This window comes from Pteropus vampyrus, unplaced genomic scaffold, assembly GCF_000151845.1.
Source record: "Pteropus vampyrus isolate Shadow unplaced genomic scaffold, Pvam_2.0 Scaffold135, whole genome shotgun sequence".
In the NCBI taxonomy this organism is placed as follows: Eukaryota; Metazoa; Chordata; class Mammalia; order Chiroptera; family Pteropodidae; genus Pteropus; species Pteropus vampyrus.
In genome coordinates, this window is record NW_011888916.1 from 5,112,446 (window position 1) to 5,133,023 (window position 20,578).

Genomic DNA, 20,578 nt, shown 5'->3' on the forward strand with positions numbered 1-20,578 from the left:
CCAATTGCTTTCATTTTCTCTATTTATTGATTGTACATTACCTATCAGACACTGTTCTAGGCCATATGGACACAAAGACAAAAAAGGCATTGTCCCAGCCTTAAGGAAATTTCTTGTTTGAGTGACAGAATAGATGGGGATACCCACAGACTCAGATAGGAAAGTCAGGAGGACAGTCTCCTAAACTTGGGGCCTGTTAGATTTGTGGTGCTTTTCAGACAACCTCCTTCATAATTTTGCACAGAGCTAAATTTAGTTATAATCGTGTAAGATCAGTTAATCAATATATCATTATAACACCCCAAGTCCTCTATTACTATTAAAATATATGTGTGTCATTCCTTCTATATTCTGCCCATTGGGACTCAGAATTCAAGCAATGAATTATTAGTTAAGAATGTCGCTCATCTTACATAAGAGAACTTATTATTTCTAACACTTATAAATATTAGAAGAAAAAAGCATGTTGAATACATCAGAAAAATATCCTTTTCCTAACATAGTAGGAGCTAATTTATGTTTCTGACATCATAGCATTCAGATAATTTGCACATGGGTATGATTCAAGTTAGTAGTCTATAAAAGATTGCTAGGATATAAAATCCTGTTGTATATTATGGTAATTTACCTCCACATTATTTCATTGTTATAGATTCTAAAGCTCTCACTAGCTTCTGGGGAAAAAAAAAAAAACGTGCAGTGATAATATATGGTTTGTTCCCTGTTTGCTTTCAGAAAGAAAAATACTAAATAAAAATTAACATGGAAAAATCTGAACCTAATAGGCAGCTAGGCACTTAAAGAAAATCAATCAGTATAAATGTGAACAGTTATATGCTACCAATGGAATAATACTACTGAACACTACATTTTTATTGCAATAGGTTTGCAGCTACACAGGAAAAATGCTAAAAATTCTTTCCTAATAGTATCCAACGACACTCTTAGGAAACCAAGAATGTGTTGGACAACACTAGTGCTATGGATATGCAGTTTCTATCAAGATTTGGTAGAACTATTATATCAGAACTATGAACTTACAGGTCTGCAAACCAAAGTACAAAAGGAACATTTCCCATTTCCCCAACTATTCCCCAATGCCTAACTGCTCTAATCAGATAGTTTATGGTCAATCCCAAATGATGTCCTCTAATAAAGCAAAATTAATATCAGCTTCGAAGCCCTCATATGTGAGACAGAAAAAAGGAGAAGAAATGGTCACAACCCGACAGAATGCAATGAACAATCAAGAATTCAGCCTTGTCCATCTCAGATGACTAATGCTAGGAAGTTATAATGAAATCCCTCTGCCAATATTTAAGAATGGTAGAAAATTTGAGATTATATATATATGTATATCACCAGTGATTTCTCAAATTCATGTCTGTCAAATAGATTAGCTGTCTCCAATTATACCTTTCCACCCCATATTAACTATTTAATTTTCCATTGGCTACTTCAATTCCATAAAAAATATTAGTTTGTTTCTAAACCAATAATAACTATCATTCAACATAAAACTGATTTTGTTCCAAATGTTTTACCTATCTTACATCATTTAATCTTTACCATTTCCCTCTCTGTAAGGTAGGTGTAAATTTTACTTCTAGATGAGGAAAATGAGGCTCAGCTAAATAACTTACACAAAGTCACACAACCAGTAAGTAGCAGAAACAGAATTTGAATTCAAGTCTATCTGACTTCAAAGCTCCTTCTACTCTATAACTCACAACTATGTACTAGATTCTATTTCAAGTCCATCAGAGAATTAAAAAGAGGAGTAAGAAATAATTTATGCCATTAAAGGGCTTATTATATGTTAGGAAAAAGTAGCTAAACTACAAAGCAGAATTCAATATGCTATGAGAGAAGTTCAAATAATTGGTTTAGTACAAGGAGACATTACACACCTGATCATTAACTTCAGAAAAGGTTTTATGGATGAGATGACATTTGAAATAGGTCTTAAACAATAAAGCGTTTTATCAAAAGGTGAAAATTTGGTAGTGGGAATAGGGGCCAAGGAAGGACAGAGTCAAAGGCCTTTCTAAGAGAATAATGAAGAAAAACCACAGCAAAAACATGTTTAATATACAATGAATACTTCAGATTGACTACAGCACTGGATAAATACAGTGGAGTGAATTAAAGGAAAACTAGAAACAGTAGCTGAATCCATATTGAAAGGTCTTAAATATCATATTAAAGAACTTTTATTTCATTCAGAAGGCAGAAGGAAGTTACTGAAAGCCTTAAAGTACGGAGTGATGTGATTCAAGCTATGCTTCAGGAAAATGACTTGTGCAAAAGTACTCTTTTTACATACAGAAACAAAAAATTAAAAAATAGTATATACGATATATCGAAATGGCAGAGGCCTGAGGAAGGAAGGTAAATTTGGAGATTATTGCAATAGTCCTGGCAGCCTGAACTAAAACAAATGAAAATAGAGAAGGTGGAACAGTGTGAAATCCAAACACTTCATCAAAATGCAGCGTTAGTACAAAGCTTAGGTAAATCAGAATCCAGAGCTGTCTGATTCTAAAATACATGTTCTTGCCCTTCTACCATGCTGCCTCCACAGTGTTATATGCCATGGTACTGGGCACAAAAGCACATGTTCAAAAAATATTTGTTGGCTTTTGTTGTGTTTGTTGCTAAGTATGTAAATTTTTTTTTTTTTCTTTTAACGCCTATAGCACCACATTTTCCTAGGTGGTCTCCCATCCAAGTACTAACCAGGCCCGACCTTGCTTAGCTTACGAGATCAGACGAGATCAGGCGTGTTCAGGGTGGCATGGCCATATACTAAGTATATAAATCTTGTACATAAGCAATTCTTGCATATAATTAACAGTCAATGAATATTTGTTGAGTGAACGAAGGTTCAATGAGGAAACTGAAACTCAAGAAAATTTAGAACTTTTAGACATAGACATTGAAGGAGTACATTCATTGTGCTGCTTATATATATAATCGTTCTGGCTTAATGCTAAAATAGTCACACTAAAACAGTCATAACTACATTTGCTAAACTCTGTTTGGGTAGTACATCCAAGGTGGAGTGAAAGAGAGAAATATCCATAGGAGTTCCTCTGAGCATGACTTCTTTCAGCACCTATACTCTGTGACTGTTAACAGTGGGAGCCACAGGCTGCATGCATGAACTTGTACATTTGGAGACAGCTGTGATCCTTAAATAATGATACACCAAATTTACCAACATGCATTGAAATAGATGCATTCATCAATGTATTTCCTACCTAAGGAGCACTGACATGCAGGTACAAGCCTAGGAGAAAAGAGTGCAAATTCATTCATAGGTGTCTCTACTTAATCTATGAACACTGACATTAGCTGGTTATTTTAGAAATGTCGACTTTAAGGAAACTGTCGAAGTGTCGGAGCATGGGATAATCACTAAGGTGTTTAAAATCCATCACTTATCCTTTTACGCAAATCATCCTTTTTTCTCATAGGTTTTCCTGATAAATGTCAATTTTCTACATGTACTCTCATTAATTTTCTACTCATTCATTCCACATTTACTGCAGAGCTACAATGTGCCATATACTGTACCAAGCTACATCACAGGAAATAGAATCTAAGAGAAGCACTTGTCTTCCAACAGCTCAAAGTCTAATGGAAGGGACCTACACATAAATAAATTATTATAGTGCAATGAGAAAAGTAGCTATATGAATCTCCCATATAAAAGATATGGGAAAGAAGCCAGAGCTATAAGATTTAATAGACCAAAAAGTTCATCTTCTGCAAGAACCTTAAAAAATAGCTGTAGAAGTATCAGGCTAGGAGAGAATCACAGAGTTCTAGAATGTTCCAGCTCCAAGGGAACTATAATTAATTTATATTTTAAAAAATCTACTTCCCAACCACTGTGTCGGGCTCTGAGGATACACAAATAAACCCTGGCCCTCACTCACCTTAAGAAACCTACAACTCATTAGGAAAGTTCATGACTACTCAAAAGAAGGCAGAAGGCATTAAAAAGAGAATTCTACACTTGAAACCTATATAATTTTATTAAATCAATGTCACCCCAATAAATTTAATTTAAAAAAACCTCTTGCTTAAAACATACTCTTCTACTATAAACACTGAAATATTCTATCAACAACTTATTTCTGCAGAGGCACGTACAAGCAGCACATGACAAAACTGTCTACTCCCACCCCCTTCCATTCTCAAATCACATTTCCTAACACCACCCCTTTCTCCCAGGTCAAAATAACCACTCCCTCTTTGGTGACACTATCATACCCTATCCAGACTCTACTCACTTGTACTTGATTCATTAATTTATTCACTCTCTTACTTAATCAGCAAGTATTTTTTGAGCACACATTATGTATAAGATACTGTACTAAGTTCTGGGGATATAAAGCACTCAGCAATACAGAAACAATCCTGTTCTCATGGAGCTTATACTCTAGAGGGAGACATAATAATCAAATTAAAAAATAAATATATAACAAAGCTAGTGATGATAAGTGACAAGAACAAAAATAAATTGTGTAAGAGTGATAGGGAAGCTGAAAAGAGTACTATATTGAATGAAGTAAGAAATGTACCATGTAAGTATATTGGGCGCAGAGCATTGCAGGCAGAAGTGCAAAGGCTCTGGGGTGTGAGTATACAGAATATATTTAAGAAACAGTCAGATGAGAGATAATGGTGACTTGAACACCATCAGTCCCTGTAGTTTTTTAGTGCACTTACTCTGACCTCTTTGACATCAAGGAACTGATCTTAGTTACCTCTGATTCTCTGCCTAGAAGAGAACCTGACATGGTAAACACAATAAATATTTGAGTAATTAATTAATGAAGATTCAGTCCTCTTCTCTCTCTTGGTAGATTCACTCCCTGGTATTACTGATGAATATATGCTACATCTTTCACCGAGCTTTAAGCTTTTCTGAAGACTATGCCGGGTGTATCTTTTCTTCTTCTTCCCATCCCTCACCTATGCCTATATAATATAAAACCAATAGAAATAAAATAATCGAAGAAATATCTTGGTATAGTGTTTTGATAGCAAATACGGAATAAATAGCAGAAGTTCTAGGAGATCAAAATTCTCTGAAATAACAAATGGTGTAAAAATATTGAAAAGTTGATATATAATGCCCCCAAACCAAAGGATGCTGAGGCATAATTTCAGCTAAATGTGGTTCTAAAAGGTCTAAGCTGTAGGCAGTAATGCAGGCCAAGCATATTTGCCACTTAATGATTCTGGGAAATCTGTCTATTCACATCTGGATCTCAGCCAAAGCTGAGAAGTAAATTTGAGTATAGACATGGTGAACATTAGGCCTCCCAGCTCAGATTCCCATCAAGAGAGAAAGCATTCAAGGCCATACCCTAGGCTAAAAGAGATACTAATTCTAGGCTTCAAAGCTAGGTGACTAGTAAGACTATGGCACAGAAAAGGAGCTGTCAAGAAAGAACCCAGTTCTGCAGACTATACCAATGCAAATAATGCAGGAAATGCTATAACTTATAGAGTAGTGACCAGGGTTTGTCTCTTGTACATGAAATAATAAAGTCTAGTTGGCAGCAACTCTGATACTACTCTGGCCAAGACTGGCTTAAGGATGAGGCATCTTGGAATGAAAGGCAAGGCCCATCAGCAGTATATCTAACTGCTGGAAACCAGGAAGAGAAAGGTAAAGGTATGGGAGGCAGCAGTTCCATAAAATAGAGATGTGTCAAGCTGAAAGAACCATAACAGACCTGCAAGGCCAACTATATTAGAGATATCCATCACTCCCCCTCTACAGCTCCTTCTTAGAGAATTTGTCCTACCCACAACCTTGAAAAGGCAGCATTATATATCCAATGGCCACTGACCTTGGCCACAACTGACCAAACCCAAGCTGAGCCAATAATATTTTTCTTTTGATAATTGATAATTTGGAATTGATATATGACTGAATTTACTAGATTATGTTGAACAGGCCAAAAATCAATGCTATGGCAACTGAAAGCCACAGTAAGCTGGGAACACAGGGAAAACAGACTAGAATATGCAGGCTCAGACATATATGAAAGAAGAAGAGGCTACCTGACAAGTTTTTAGTTTCCTTTATGCCCTATGCATGGGTTAAAAATGTTTGTTAGTGACTGAGAATTCTTGGATAAAATCTCCCTTGAAAAAAAGTCTTGTTCTTTGGAATTTTAGGGATCTTTAATAACATGTAATTCTCATTTGCTATGCTATTATTTATAGTTCTACATTAAATATTCAGATTCAATTATAATTATTCTATCCCTGAATGCTATCAAGTTATACTTTAAATATCATCCAATATCCCAGGATCCACAAATCTCAGGAAAAAAAAACACAAAGAAAAAGTACATACCCTCCCCTTCAGCAATGGGCATCCAAAATTTACTTATAAAACTGTTTCCAATATTTTACCCTGTTTAGATGTATAAAAGGTTAACATCTAATTCCATTTACAATGCTGATCCAGCAAGAAAGAAATTAATTTGGCATTAGGGTAGTAACATCAATTTCCCATGTATCTGAAGTAATGCATTTACTGGAAAGAGATTAATATCAATTCCATAAATCATTCACATGCATTTTCCGGAGTTTGAGACATCTGAGTAATGTCACATGTGTGAGCTGATATCACTTTGTGCATACTCCATTCATTAATCAATGCCTGGGGTTGCAGAATAGTTGTCAGGAGAAAATATCAAACTTGGAAAAGGATCAATCTTTCTGTTCTTAATTTTCTGTGACTTGTTTTAGGTAAGGTAAGCCAAATGTTGCCATAAATGCAATGGCATTGATCCATACTGGCAGCCAGCATTTTCAGAAAAAAACATTTGGTCAATTATCTTCCTAATGATGACAACTACTTAATACTCATGTGATAAGAAAATGTGTAAATGTCAATGTAAAGATTCTATTAGGGATCCTCAAAAAAATACTGACTGAAAGGAGAAATGAATCTGAACCTCTCCTGTAAACAGCAGCTCTTCATTATTACTGTTTAATTTCATAATCACACAATCTGAGTTGCTTTTGCCTGTATTCATCAGGGTGCTTCAGAGAAACTGAAAAAATAGAGTGGGGCGGGGGGCGGTGGAGGGATGGAGGGAATGTGTGTGTATGTGTGTGTGTGTGTGTGATTGCGCGTGCACACACGCGCATGCACACGCACATATACAGAAAAAAGTTCATTATAAGGAACTGGTTCACACTATTGTGGAGGCTGACAATTTCCAAGATCTGCAGCTGGCAAGCTGGAGACCTAGGAGAGCTGATGGTGTAATTCTAATCCAAATGCAGGCAGGCTCAAAAACCAGGAAGAGTCAATATTTCAGTTCAGCTGAAGGCAGGAAAAAATTGATGTCCTAGCTCACAGTACTTAGGCAGGAAGCATTCTCCCTTACTCAAGAGAGGTACAGCCTTTTTGTGCTATTCAAGCTTTCAACTAATTACACGAGGCCCACACACATTAGCGAGGGCAACCTGCTTTACTCAGTCTATCAACTCAAACGTTAATCTCATGCAGAAACACGTTCACAGCCATAACCAGAATAATATTTTACCAAATGTCTGGGTACTCCATGGACCAGTCAAGTTGACATGTAAAATTAAACATTGCAGGACCTTAGAGATCATCTACCAAACCCAAAAACGCAGGCCCAAATTCCTTCATGATATAGAATGAGAAAAACAAGACTCAGACATATGAGCTCAGAGCTCCTAATGCCCAGTAAATAGTAATTATTTTTGACCAATCGAATATTATTAACCTAAACTTAAGTCTTCCATTCCAAGTCATCTGTGGCTAACAAAACTGCAGAGAAAAGAAAGTATGTGATCCAGTGGAAAGAAATCAGGCCTTTGAGTCAGACAAAGGTCAAATCCTGGCTCTGCTATTTACTAATCGCTACTTAAATTTTGAACCTCAGCTTTCCATCTGAAGTACAGAGGAAATAGTGTCTATTTCATGGAATTCTTAGGAAAATTAGAGATGAGGTATAGAACATTTTTTATGTAGTATCTGGGGTGTAATAGATAGATACTCAATATTTCCCTAACTGTCCTTACCCTGTTCACTTTCAGAACACATGGGAGAATTCTATTTTTTTCCCTCTTGAAAACAGACATAGCCATATGATGTTTTGTCCAAAACAATGTGAGTAGAAATTATTTGTAATAATTTCCAAGGGGTTCTATGTTACTTTAAAATCACATGGATTTCTTGACTTAAAAACTTACTGAGAAATTTCTCTCTTACCACAAATTACAAAGGATGAAGTCCTTACATTTTATAGTATATTAACAAAGAACATTTTCCCTATCTGCTACCATTTCCTTGTAATAGCAGTGTTGTCAACTATCAGGACAGGCTTATTACTCTATTTTAGTGATTAAATCACACACTCGGAGAAGTTAAGTGAGTTGCCCAAGGCTACATACATAATAAGTGTCAAGTCTCCTGATTCCTAGGCAAAACCAATCTGTGAAGGGGAAAAAAATACCACACTGACAGTAAACAGTTTTACAAGATAATTTATCGAGCCGTTCATTTGTTTTGGTGTTTTGTATATGATATCCCACATTCTGTTTCCCCCCACACTGGATACTGGCCCCCACTACACACACACACACACACACACACACACACACACACACACCCCGCACACTCTTCTCCAGACTCTGAATTCTCTTGCCTCAGAAAGTATTTTGAGTGTGAAGCAATAAAAAGGCAAAGGTAGCCTCCAACAGTTTTCTTCCTCACCTTAGCCAGGATTATGCTAATAGAAAGAGGAGACTTCCATTAGAAACAGAAGGGGCTAAATCATCCTCCACATTGGGAAAGTGAAAGTCAAGGATCTCATGAGTGGTGGGAGGAAGAGGTGCTCCCTAGCAGTCCTCAGCAGGGAATGGCTGTGCAGGGCATCTAGGAAGGAAGAACTCTGAGCACTTGGGCTTTGGATCTAGGCAAAGACCCCATAAAGATCCCCTTTGCCTGCTTGCAGTGACACAGTCCACCTTCAAAGAGCTACCTGGGCTTGGATGGTGAGGATGCCATAGTGCTCAGAAATTTCAAAATCAGGAGGGTCTAAGCATTGTCTAAGTATCACATAAGCCTCTTGGAATCTTATGTAATCTTAGGGAATGAGAAAGAGCTTCAGTGAAGCTCTCTATGAAATAGAGACCCAGAATCAGATGAGTTAGATTTAAATAAACTAAAATAATTTGACATTTCTTGCTGAGTGTATGAACTACATACAAACAGGCCAAAATCTTTCTAAAAACATATACTTAACCCCCAATTTCAAGCCTATGACATTTTCCTGACTATTCCTAAAGGACTGACTTCTCCAAATCCACTAATGTCAGCCTTTCTCCATTAACTGCTAGAAAATCCAATTATCGGCCTCCGTCAATGAGAAACAAGATATGCTATGAAGACACACAATTAGCTTTCCCAGATCAGACATTCAAACCCTGCATGAGGAGTGAGTTAAAGCTCCATAAAGTAGTAACAGGTACATTACCATCTACTTACCTCAAAGGGTCTCAACTTCCTGTTTTATAAGCTAATAGGATCATCGGACTGGTTATTTACTTGTACTTCAACTTGGCAATGCTCAGGTTGTCATAAATAAGCCAGCAAGTGATCAAAATTGAAAAACCAAGAGTGAACTAAGGTGCATAAGCACAGGCTTTGAGTTTAGGTAGGTCTGGGCTGACCTCAGGATTCTGCCACTTATTAGCTGTGTGCAGTTAAACAGATCACATAACTTCTCTGAACCATAATTTACTCAATATTCTTTCCCCAAAATAGGAACAAAATGCTTGCCCTACTTTTTGTCCAGGATTTATAAGAGGCCATAATAGATGTGAAAACACTTTGTAAGTCATAAAATGATATATAAATATTAGGAATTGCTACAGTTTTTATTCCATGACAACAGAAAAAGGAAGAAGAAGATAGAGATGAGTAAAAGGAGGAGAAAGAGAAGAATTAGTGTTGACATTTATGGAGCATCCACCATGTGTTAGGCATTTGATACATTACCTTATGTGACCTTCACAACCATTCTATAAGATAGTTTATTATTCTACATATTTTAAAATGAGAAAACTGAATTTTAGAAAGGCTCAGTGCTAATTTTATGTATCATCTTGGCTGAGCTACAGTGCTGAAATATGTGATCAAACATTATTCTGGATGTTTCCATGAGGATGTTTGGGATGAGATTAACCTTTAAATCAGTGCATTCTGAGGAAAGCGGATTACCCTCCATAATGTAGGTAGGTCTCACACTATCAGCTGAAAGCCTAAGCAGAACAAAAGACTGACCTACCCCAAGCAAGAAGAAATTCAGCTAAAAGACAACCTTCTGACTTGAACTGCAATATCAACAAAGATTTTTCCTAGGTTTTTAACCTGATGGCCTTCGTAAAACTTCAGTATCAGCTCTTCTCTGAGTTTTAAGCTTGCCAGCCCATCCTGCAGATTTTTGACTTACCAGCCTCCATAATTTCATGACTCAATTCCTTAAAAATCTCAATATTTCAATCTCTCTCTCTCTCTCTCTCTCTCTCTCTCTATCTCTCTCTCTCTATCTCTGTCTCTCTCTTCACGTGTGTGTGCGCGTGCGTGCGCGCGCGCGCGCATATATATCCTATTGGTTCCGTTTTTTTCTGGAGAATCTTGAGTAATACAGTAAGTAACTTCAAACAAGGTCACTCAAGTAGTAAATGGTAAAACTAGAACTCACAACAAAATCTGTCTGTTTCCAAATTTAACACTCCACTACCTATACAATTTCCCATAAAGTATCTTTAGGCATTAATATATTAAAAATGAAATCTCCATTTACATAACATTGTAAAACTGTTTCAATATCTCTTTGATAAGTGAAATTGACAAGTGAATTGGCCATTTCTTTCCTATGTTGGCATACTCTTCAGGAATAATTATGAAAATTAATAAAAGTTAAAAACTGTCTAATTTAAGTTTACTGTACAGGAAAGTTTTTTATTTTTTTATTAAAAATTAATTTAAATATTTATTTCCAGCATGCAAAAAATAGTCCAAATGGAAACTGCATATTATACAAATACATATGCCCCTTGATAGATAAAGAAAATGTGGTACAGATATATAATGGAATGTTACTCAGCCATAAGATGAAATACTGCCATTTGCAATAATATGGATGGATCTTGAGATTATCATGCTAAGTGAATAAGTCAGGCAGAAAAGGTGATTTCACATCTATCTGGGATATAAAACTAACAAGACAAACAAACAAGACAAATGAAAACTCATAGACACAGAACAAACAAACAAGACAAACGAAAACTCATAAACACAGAACACAGTTTAGTGGTTACCAGAAGGAAAAGGGTAGATAAGAGTAAAAGGGGTCAAATACACAATGACAGAAGGAGATCTGACTTTGGGTGGTCAACACACAATTCAATAAACAGATGATATATTATCAAATTATACACTCAAAACCTATATAATTTTATTAACCAATGTTACCCCAATAAATTTAATTTTAAAAAAGCTAACCATTGTAAGAAAAGGAAAAAAATTCTGGTTCCTGCCCTCAAGGAACTTACACTTGCAGACAACAAATCTATATTACATAATAGAAATATCAATAAGGTTGTAATGGGAAATTAAAAGAGAGAAAAGTCATATACAGCTGGTAGATCATAAAAAACTTCACAGAAGAGTAACTTTGGGTGTAGACCTTAAGGATAGGTCTGATTTCAATAGAAATGTGGAAAAGAATTCCCAAATAAAGAGACTATCATGATCAAAATCAAAATAATAAAGATTTGGTATTGGGTAATAGGAAGAAAATGAAAATGCATATATGAGAAGGATCATATAGGTAATGTATTCTCAACAGGGGTAATATCTGGAGAGGCAAAGAAACTTTAGATATTACAATGATTTGTGACTCTTTGAGGGGCCACAGCATATAAAAAGATATGTATTATATCTGTAGCATTAAAATTTTGTGACAGTGGGAGGTAATTAGAAAAATAAAATGTCTGAAAGGTTTCTTAGCAGAGTGATAATGAAAAAGAGGTTAAGAAAATTTGAATTAGAATACCTGGATTTAATGAGTGATTGGGTAGAGTGGAAAAGAAAGGCTTAAAGCGACTCTGGATGACAAACTATTGAAATTTTTTAAATTTTTTAAATTAAAAAAGAAGTCGAAGGGCTCTTCTGGTTTGAAGTTAGAACATGAGAAGTTTGGTTTTGGGGGGTGTCCACTTTAAAATACAATAGAACATCTAGCTAGAGATATAATCGGTTAGATTAAGATAAAGGATTGGTGAATTGAAAAGAGTTCAAAACTGATGATACTTTCCAAGACAGTGCTAGTCAAAATATAATCTATAAATTGATGCTGGCTTGAAAGTTGTTTATCATAGATCTGCTATTAAAATAGGTGCAGTATGATACTTTAATAACTACTTGCCATTCAAACTCACAGTTGGTGTTCTTATCTAGTTAAACAGGGTATAAACCGTTTGGATGTTGACAAATTCATGTGGTGAATTGCATGTGGCATGAGCAAAACCATACACAGAACCATCACATCAGAATTTTTTTTAAAATTCTTAACCACACATAGTTTTGCAAAGCACTGTACCAGTACATTGACTATGTGCCAATAATCATATAAAGATAATGACTTAATAAAAGTATATTCCACACTTTCTAAGAGGGCAGGGATACTAGTAAAGTGGCTAACAAAGACTAACTACTCAAGAAATCAAGCATTTTAAATTTTTAAGCAATCTTTTACTGAGTGTACATAAATGCATTTTTACTGGAATAGAAGTCACAGTCATTTTCATCAGATTCTCAAAAATGCTTGTAACCTAGGAAAGGCTAATAACCACTGCTGTACAAATTACTACTATTATCTCTGTTCCCACAGTATCTGCCACAGACTTGTTCATTCATCCTTTTGACAAATGATTATTGAATGCCTACTATGTCAGGCTCTGGTGATACAGCAAATAGACAAAGTCACTACTTTTATTGAAGGGGAAGCAGATAAATAAGTAAATAAACAGAGAATAAAAACAGAATGACATGATAGAGTGATTAGGTGGCTACTTTAGACTGCCTAATCAGAGAAGGTTTCTGAGGAAGCAATATGTAAGCTGAGATCTGAATGTCAAGATGTAAAGACGTTGGGTGAGTATCCCAGGAAGAAAAAAATGGCCGGATCAAACAGCTTAAAACAGAAACAAATCTGGTCTGCTCTATGAACAGGCAGAATGTCACTGTGGCTAAAGCATTATTGAGAAGAGTGAGAATGGCAAAAGATGAAGTCAGAAAAAGTAGCCAAGGACTAAATCATGTACCACTGTAGTCAGGATAAGGAATCTGGATTTTATTCTAACATTGATGGGAGACAATGTAATAATTTAAATAGGACAGAAATAGGACCCAAATTGAGTTTTAAAAGGATCACTTTAGATGCTGTGTTGAAAATGGATAATGGGAGGAGGGGAATGAATGGAAAAAAGCAAAAGAAACAGTAGTTTCTAATGACAGATGTTAGTAGTTTGAATGAAGGGGGAAGATAGAAAGAAATTAATGGATTTAGGATATTTAATAATAATAATTCTCACTGGATGGATGGATGGAGAATCATTATATGTATATTCTCAATGGATGGATGGTGAATCATTATATGTATATTCAATAATAATAATTCTCAATGGATGGATGGATGGATGGATGGATGGTGAATCATTATATGTATATTCAAGAATTATAAAGATTAAACATGGGTGAGCTGAATCTTAGAGAATGCCTTAAGTGTCATGTGTGGATGAAAGCAAGACAGGTCAGTCAGATGTGGGGGCAGAGGATAAGGATGGTATAGTCAATGCTGCCAGGGGATAAGAGTTCCAAAAAGTAAGAGTAATCATTAGAAATGTCCTATGGGGCAGAGTAATCAAGAGCTAAAATAAGACCACTAAATTACATGATTAAATCCCTGGCAATCTTTCAGAAAACTATCTTGCTAGAGTAGTGAGGACACAAACCAGACTATAAGGAAAAAGATGAAATGAATAGGTATACAGGGACATTTCTATTTTTACTGGCAGTCTAAAATCATCTTGTATATAATTTATCTTACATTGATGATAAACAACAGATATCTTAAAGGTTACGTATTTAAATTTTGTTGTTTACTTTTATATTTTCTGCCTCCTCCCTTTGTCAGTTTGTCAACTTTGATTTCTCACCAAAGAGCATTCCTATCCCCTCAGGCTCCACCGCGTCCACGGATTTCCTATGCTGAAAACCCATATTATCAAGATAGTTAGAACTTATGTCTAAATAAGAAATAAATTCTAAGTATCTCCTCTGAGGAGTAAGGTGCATGAACTTTAGTGCATGTATTTTATAATAACTATTCTGGCTAGTCAAAGGTTTCTCCCCTCCCACCCAAGTTCTCAGTCACACTCTCAAAAAATAAGGTTGCTGGATAAGTGTTTGTTTTCTATAAATCAATATGCCCATGCTAAATTCCTCAACCTTGCATCCTATAATTTGAGGTCAATAGTTATAAAAATACAATACGTGAATGTATAACTAATTTCATCTAATAAAGTTCTAGTCTTCTCATACATTCTTTCGACATTATTTATTGAGCACCTATCATATGCTAGGCATTGTTCTGGGCACCAGAGGGGAAAAAAAAACTTTATAGAGTTTATATTCTATTGGAAGACACAGACAATAAATAAAAACAAGTAAATAAGTAAATTTTATAATATGTTAGATAGCAGTAATTGCTAAAAAGAGAAAATAAAGCACATAGGGGATTAGGAAATGAGGGGGAAAAGAGTTGAAATTTTATACAGGGTAGCTAATATAGACCTCACTGAGAAGACATTTGAATAAAGAACTGAAGTAAAGGAGAAAACCATGCTATCTGGAAGAACATTCCAGGAAGAATATTAAGGTACAGTTCCTGTATTATCTCCTCTATAAAATATTCCTCAGTGGCCTCCCACACTCACCCCACTCCATTCCACCCCATCCATACACAAAAAAAATGAATTACTTCCCTCCCTGGGGTTCCTTGACATTTTAGAACTGACCACTGACTATCTGCTAGGCTTTTGGTAATTCTAATCCACACAACAACCCTGCAGGGTAAATACTGTTATACCTATTTTAAAGATGTACTCAGGCTCCATGTTTAAATGACCTGCTCAAGGTAAGCATTAATGAATGGCAGAGCTAAGATTTAATGCTTTCTGTTCTGTAGAACTATCTAACTACAATGCTTCATGCTTCTTATTTTCTGTAGCAAGCAAAAAAAAGCGGGGGTGGAGGGTGGGGGAGGATGACATTTTCACTTATTCAAAAGCTCGGCCCTATCTGAAAGAAAGCTCAGCCCTATCTGAAAGAAAAAAAAAAATTTAAATAATAATTTCCCAAAATAAAGTGTAAACTCAAAGAGTAAAGTGACATCATATGGGTACATTCTCAAAACCAAACAATATCTAATGACTTCAGCGTAGGCCACAGGATACAAACTCAGCAGAGGGCCAAAAATATTCTGTCACAACATTATGACATTTCTACATAATTATGGTTTGTTTTTAAATTTTTTGTATAAACCAGATTCCCCCCAAAAAAAAATCTGGGCAGCCCTTCAGTCTGCACACATAAGCTCTATTTTAAAATGTAAAAATCTGGTCAAGAGCACAACTCATTTACCAACATAAAACAACTGAGCATGACCTAGCATAAAACAACTGAGCATGACCTAGCTCAGGAAATTACTAGATCAGCAATGACTTAAGCCATTAGTGTTAACTCTGACTATTAAAACAGAGCTTCCATTAAGGTTCAGCAAAACATGCCCAACTACTATGGTCCTGAGCTATGAGAAGCAGCAAGTGGTAAATTGAAGATCTAGCCCCACCATTTATAGGAAACTCAAGGAATCACTGAGCAACATTTCTTGCCTTCAACATTGAGGCATGAATCAATCAGGGATGAGTCAATAAAAGAGCCCATGCCAGGTAATTCAATAAAAAGAAGGTATTACAGGAAACTTGTTATAGAAATGTTGGGCGAGCTGAAAGGACAAACAGGTGAGAGTGGGGCAACACAGAGATTAACAGCAGTAGGAATTCTCAACACTCATAGAGGAGCAAAGGCAGGAGTCAGCAATATCCTGGGAGCCAGGGCGATCCAACAAAGTCAGGATCACAAGGAAGGGGCTGTCTGGCAAAACCATGAAGGAGACATAGCCACTGCTGGAGATGCTGCCCAAAACAAAAAGGAGTAAAACTACCCAGGCTTCTTGCTTCTTCCTGCCTTTCAATCTCCTGCTAGTGCCTCCTATTAGCTGAACCTAGCCGGAATCCAGATATAATTAGACACTGGGAAGCATAATTTTCAGGAGGTTAGTCCCCTGCAATATAAAGAATGGAGAATGAAACTAGCTGCAAACAGATGACCTGCACAACATATTCTCATACCTTCAGAAGGCAAATCTATTTGAAAGCTATATGACAACCCACAATTTGTATGGATTTTTCAATACTTAGAGTATACTATCAAAGTATGACTATTTTATGGAGACTGAAGAGTAAAAACACAGATAACATTCTCGTTTTGCTAATTAATGTAATTTTAAAATTTTTATAAGTAGGAAGCAGTAGTAATAAATTAAAAGCAAATTCTAATTGAAAATGTACCTTTTGGTTATCACTTGAAAAACTATTTATGTCTTAGATCTTAAACTAATATATACTTATACTGTAATCATTCAAGTAGTACCTTAAATCTTTATTGGATAGAGGAGGGCTATAACCAAACTCAATCAACCATAATTAAGTGATACATTCCTCTTTTTGCTGCAATGTCACTTTTAAAATATAGGAAGTTTGTTCACGTGTACTGGAAGTTTCCTTCAAAGCAGCGTGTCAGTTGATTTGAATAAGCGGTTGAAGAGGTATATAAACAGGATTTCGATAAACACGGTCATATTTCTTCAACTGTTCTTTCCCAGGTCTTTAGGTTCAGGAATGTTACTGTACGAAAGGTCATCATTCTTAGGGGAAAGTTATTTGGGAATAAAATATTTTACTTCTTCTCCAAAAAGGAGGCAGAGGAAATAAGAAAGAGAAAAACATACAAGGCAATACATAACTATGTATGTTAGATATAGTTCAGCAAAGAGGTCAGAATTTTTTTTAAATGAAACACAAAAGAAGTTCAGTTTGTTTCGATTATAAGTCAGAAACAAAGAACAAAATTAAATTATTCACCTACAATTTAAAGCCACCAATATTTCTCTAACAGAATTTATACACTTGGTGAAATACCCCTTTATATTTCATAACTGTGCTGTTATCTCCAAAATATGCTATTTTTTTTTCTCTAAAAGAGATAATGGCCTTGTAAGGTGGCATGTTTCTGGAATAAAGTGATAGTATTAATAAGAAGGAAATTTGCATCAGATTTTATGTTAAACACATTGTTAAATAAAAACATTTGGATTATGTCCTGAGGACAACAGTGAGTCATGAAAGATTTTAAGCAATAAAGTAATATGAACAGTTGATTTGCATTTTAGCTTTGGTGGCATTGTTGAGGATGGAGCAGAAAGAAGTTGTGTCAGAATTATCAGTTGAAGTTGATTGCCAGATGTTATGCTATGTCTATTTTATATAGCATCCCTAATTTGCATAATAATTATATGATATAGTTATTTATTTTCCTAATTTTACAGATGAGTAAACTTTAAGTATATCATCAGCATGACGTAACGAGTAAAGATTATATATGACTCTAGGTCTGTCTGAAACCAAAACTTGTGTTTTTGTATTATACTTTGTTGCATCTTGTTTTGTTTTTGTTTTTTGTTTTAAGTTTATTTAGATAATACCCTCCAGATTCACCCATATTGTCATGAATGGCAAGGTATTTGTCATATATGTCATAAATGTCATAAATATTTCCTTCTTTTTATGGCTGAATAATAATCCATTGTATATATGTACCACATTTTCTTTACCCATTTATCTGTCAAAGGACATTCAGGTTATTTCAATATCTTGGCTATTGTGAATAATGCTGCAATAAAGTTAATTTCACAGAAACAGAGAATTGCAATTGTCAGACGCTGGGAGGAAGAGGAAATGAGTTGATGCAGGTCAAAGGGTACAAATTTTCAGTTATAATAAGTTCTGAGGCTCTAACGTATAACGGGTTCTCAAATCACATCGTTTCATGTTGATGAGATACCATAGGAACTTAACTCTTGTTTATATCAATTAGCCTGTGGTAAAATCGGTTTCACTACAAGTTGTTTCATTTCAAGTTTCAGAACCTATAGACAAGTCTAGATGAAGACGTGCTGTACAGCATGGTAACCAAAGTTAATAATAAGGTATTATATATTTGAAAGTTGCTGAGAATAAATCTTAAGCATTCTCACCAGACACAAAAAAAAGTTAACTATGTTAACTATGTGAGGTGAAGGATGTATTAATTATCTTGATTTTGGTAATTATTCTAAAATATATTTATATCTATATCAAATCATTACTTTGTACTCTTTAAATATATACAAGTATATTTGTCAATTATTCCTCATAAAGTTAAAAAACAAAGGATATCATCCATTTAGAGATCTAAAATAAGAAAAGTTTAGGTGAGACGTTAAGCTAAAAAACTGATTTCTAATGTACTTATGGGACATTTTCATACTGTGCTAAGAATGAAGATTTCTTTCAAAAGAAAATATAATATTAATTTTTAAAAATTACATAAGTAAATGTAAATTCCATTGGAGAAATTAAAAATTTTATGTTTTCATTTCCATCATTTTGAAATAGTATGTAAATAATTGATCCATAAATTTCTTTCACTGACCCTCTTCCTTGCAACAGTAATTTAAAAAACATATTAAATCTCTCAGGATAACCAAATAATTTGAAGTATAAATTACAGTGCTCTTCTCATATTCCATACACGTATACTCATATCTATCATAAAACAATACTCAAATTGCATATGATGGTACTCAAATTGCATATGATGGCAACCAAACATAGTATTTATTTGAATTACTTATTTTATTTTTTTAAATCACTTATTTTAAACAGGTAGAATTTTTTTTTTCATTTTTCTTTATCACAAAAACTTTTCCTATTTATCTTACTACCTAAGGAGTAATTGTCAACAATATATGTCATAAATATGTCATAAATTGACCTATAATAGATAACATGTATATGGAATTGTTAAAAGTATGGCCTTTGGAGCCAGGACAGTCACAGTTTCATATTCAGCTACACTGTTTGTCAGTCATGCACTTCAAGGTAAATAGCTTTATATCCCTAAGCATCAGTTTCCTCACCTACAAAAAGAGATAAAATACCTCAGAAGGTTTTTGTGAGTATTAAATGAGATAAACTATATACATTATTTATCACAGTGTCTGGCAAACAATAAGCAATTAAGCGATAATTTTATTGGCTTCTCTCCCTAATATTTTTGTTGTTGTTAACGTTAAACTTTCATTTAAAATGTAAAAATATTTTATTAATCTTAAAATCTCTTTATGAACACTATCCTCTCTCATTTATTCATATATTTATTGAGCTCTTGATAGTACACTAGGTGCTGGAGAACAAAAATTAATAAGAAACCACCCCAGACTTCACGGAACTTTTAATGATAAAGGAAAAGTAAGACAATTAAATGACTGCAATGCAATAAGGGTTATCACAGAAGAGCCTAAAAGGTACCTGTAAATAGAGAGATAAAGACAGCCAAACCCGCCCAAGATGTACTGTTTCTCAGAAGAAGAAATGCTGGACTGAATCAAAATTAACATTTCACCAGGGAGAGAAAGGGATCTGGAGCACAGAGAAAACAGCATCTGCAAAGTATGAAGGCTTGAGAGAAGCTGGTGGATTAGAGAAGAGCAAACAATTTTTTTTTTTTTTTTAATGCCTACAGCATCTAGTATACCTACGTGGTCTTCCATCCAAGTACTAACCAGGTCCGACCCTGCTTAGCTTCCAAGATCAGATGAGATCAGGCACGTTCAGGGTGGCATGGCTGTACGAAGAGCAAACAATTAAATATAGCTTTTTCACAAAGCTATCAGAAAGTTAATCTTTCCCCATCTTTTTGTTGCTCAAGTTACTTCATTCAAAAAATAAATATGCTATTAATTTAGTGCCTAACTTTGTAAGCTTTCTGCTCAGTTCTGTGGGAGAGCAGGGATTAATCAGACTCAGATTCTGTCTTAAAGTAGGATATAGTCTAATAGAAGAGAACAAAAGAAGTTTTTTAAAAAAATTATAAAAAGTGTCACATGTCTCTAAAGAGATAAAATTAGAGCGGTGTGGCTATTTTCCCAAGGGAAATAATATTTACAGAGAGGGGTATAGGGGAAAAACAGATTAAGGATTCATAGGAGAGTTCATATTTGACCTGCAGACCTTATTTCTCATAAGGAAAAAATTAATTATCCGTCAGCTC

At 34.9% G+C, this 20,578-nt stretch overlaps 1 protein-coding gene and 2 pseudogenes across 2 annotated transcripts in view; all 3 read right to left on the reverse strand.

The window, feature by feature from the left end:
* The window catches only part of AGBL4 (ATP/GTP binding protein like 4), a 1,052,851-nt gene that overhangs the window by 955,057 nt on the left and 77,216 nt on the right, over positions 1 to 20,578 (reverse strand). The gene's annotated exons all lie outside the window — the stretch shown is intronic.
* On the reverse strand, positions 2,691 to 2,809 carry LOC111744470 (annotated as a pseudogene).
* Positions 20,042 to 20,160, reverse strand: LOC111744482 (annotated as a pseudogene).